Raw genomic sequence first — 2,422 nt, forward strand, 5'->3', positions numbered from 1 at the left:
CACAATTCTTGTTATGTAAGATGAGTTTAAGCCAATGTTACTTGGGTAACTTTTTATTTATAGCCAAACAATTCTAAGTGATAAACTACTCCTGGAAATTTAGGGTGTGGGGAAACAACTATAAAAGTTACTTGTATGCTAATCCATCCTATAAACTGTATTCAAAGCAATATCAAACATCCTATAAACTGTATTCAAAGCAGTACCACTTTAAGGAACAGAATGGGAAAAAATGATCCTCATCTCAAGAAACCTAAACTCTAGCCCCAACTCTATCATTTGCCTATGACATTGGGCAAATCAATTGGAGATCCTTTTCTTCATTTGAATGATGAGGAAACTGGACTAGATGATTTCCATAGCTCCCTTTAACTCCTAAATTCTGACTCTGAGCTATAAGAGTTCATTGGTGCTGTTTTTCAGGGCTCTTGATAACCTTTAAAGAGAAAATGTTGCCTATCAAGTTAGTGTAATAATAATCAATTCTGGGGAAAATGCGAGGTTATTGGCACTAACATACTATTTTTGGGAAAATAAATTGGTTTAATCCTCTTAGAAAGCAATTTGGTATTATGTCAGTGGTCTTTTTTTTTTTTAAGTCAGTATTCTAACAGAAAAAAATGACATTGTAATCTTAAAAGCAGAACACATAGTATCCTTACAAATTATGTTTGAGAGTTTATAACATGGGGAAATATATTTTCATACTAAGAAAAAATTGAAAACCACTAGAAATATCTACTTTAGTAGTTTTCTTTGGGGGGTGAAGCTAGAGATTATTTTCCTCTCTGCCTCCCATTGTTTTTGTATTTTCCAAATTTTTCATCCATGGCTCACTTTCATACTTTTAAAGCCTTAATGAGAGACTAGAGAAGGTAAAATTCAAAGAGGAAAATTAGAAAGAATGAAAAAAAATTAAGAAAAAAATTCAAGAGGGTGACTTTGGGTACATTAAATAAGCCAGGATCTACTGTGGGTAGTTTGGCAGTTGATCAAGAGCAGATGTTGGCAGTAAGACAGGCTAGTGAAAGAAGAAGCAGTTTGATGAGGCTATGACTTGGAAAATTGGAGTAGGAAATAATCGAACACATATGGCACAAACCCAAGAGGAATAGAGGATTAGGAATATGGCACATCTCAGGAGTCAAGACCATAGGAAGTGAAAAATGAAACACAGAACAGAATATATGGACATAGTGATCACCTAAATAACAGGTGGAATAGGACGACTAAGTAAACATTCAGTGTAGGTGTTGCTGTAATATGCATATTTAAGTGAACGAAGAGACCACAAAATCACACACAAAAAAGCAAGGATTTTTTTTTTTACATATAGTGGAGTGTAAGCACTAGGTTACAAACAATTGGGCATTAATATTTGGAGCATAGTTGTTGTTAGTTTTGCCTCTAGATTGCTATATAATAATGTCACTTCTGTGGTTGGTGAGCATAAGAAGAGATTGAACACCATGTTTGGTACTTGCTTTCATTTTCTGGGAGCTGAGATTAGCCAGGAGAACAACAGTGAGCACGGACAATAACATCCCCAGAAAGTGTGTATGATTTCAAAACATGAGGGAGGGGCTGTGTCAACTTGGTGAAGGCCTAGGAAGGAACTTCTCTTTGGGATTTTTAGATTCAGACGTTTTCCCTCTGTATGTCTCCTCACCAAATTAAAGTTAATTCCTACTTTAGTACAGAAACTTATAGGTTGAGTGTCTGTAAGAAAAGAGGACAGTACTTATAAGAGTTGTTTTGAAACTACAAATCAAAGCAACAGAGAAAAGTTCTGCTTTAGCTTTAGCTATCTGGACTGGATGTAACCTGGAGACAAAGCTAAGCCAAAACAAACATATCGTTAGCTTAACACGCCAGCATACTTCCTTACACCAGTGCCGTGCTCTATAACATGGTAAATGCACGGTTCTTGCCTAATCTCACTGACGGATCCTCCGTTTGTTGTTTTCTTCCCCATCCTCTAAGTATGGGCATTCTCTTTGGATTGGTCCTTGGTGCCCCATCCTAAACTTTCTCCTGGGGACAACTTATCCACATCCATGGCAATGCACCGAACACGTATTGAGCACCCACTATACTATACACCAGGACACACCAAGAACACATTGTCCATGAACCAGAGAAAAACACTTGAATAACAACAATATAATGTTGTAGGTGCTCCACTAAAGGTTAATGCGAATCATGGGAGCAGAAAGAAGGGCGTGACTGACATCTGAGAAGTTTTCACAGAAGGAGATACTGTTAAAGAATGACCAAAATGTCCAAAGGTGGATATGAGAACTTCAAGCTAAGGAGACAATGAGTGCAAAGACACAGCATAGCATGTTTGGAAAAGGACAAGAAGTTTGGTGTGAAGAACTTAGGGGAGCTCAAGGAGGTAGAAGGAAGTGAGGCTGGAGAT

This window comes from Lipotes vexillifer, unplaced genomic scaffold (assembly GCF_000442215.2).
Source record: "Lipotes vexillifer unplaced genomic scaffold, Lipotes_vexillifer_v1.1 scaffold1102, whole genome shotgun sequence".
Taxonomy (NCBI): Eukaryota; Metazoa; Chordata; class Mammalia; order Artiodactyla; family Lipotidae; genus Lipotes; species Lipotes vexillifer.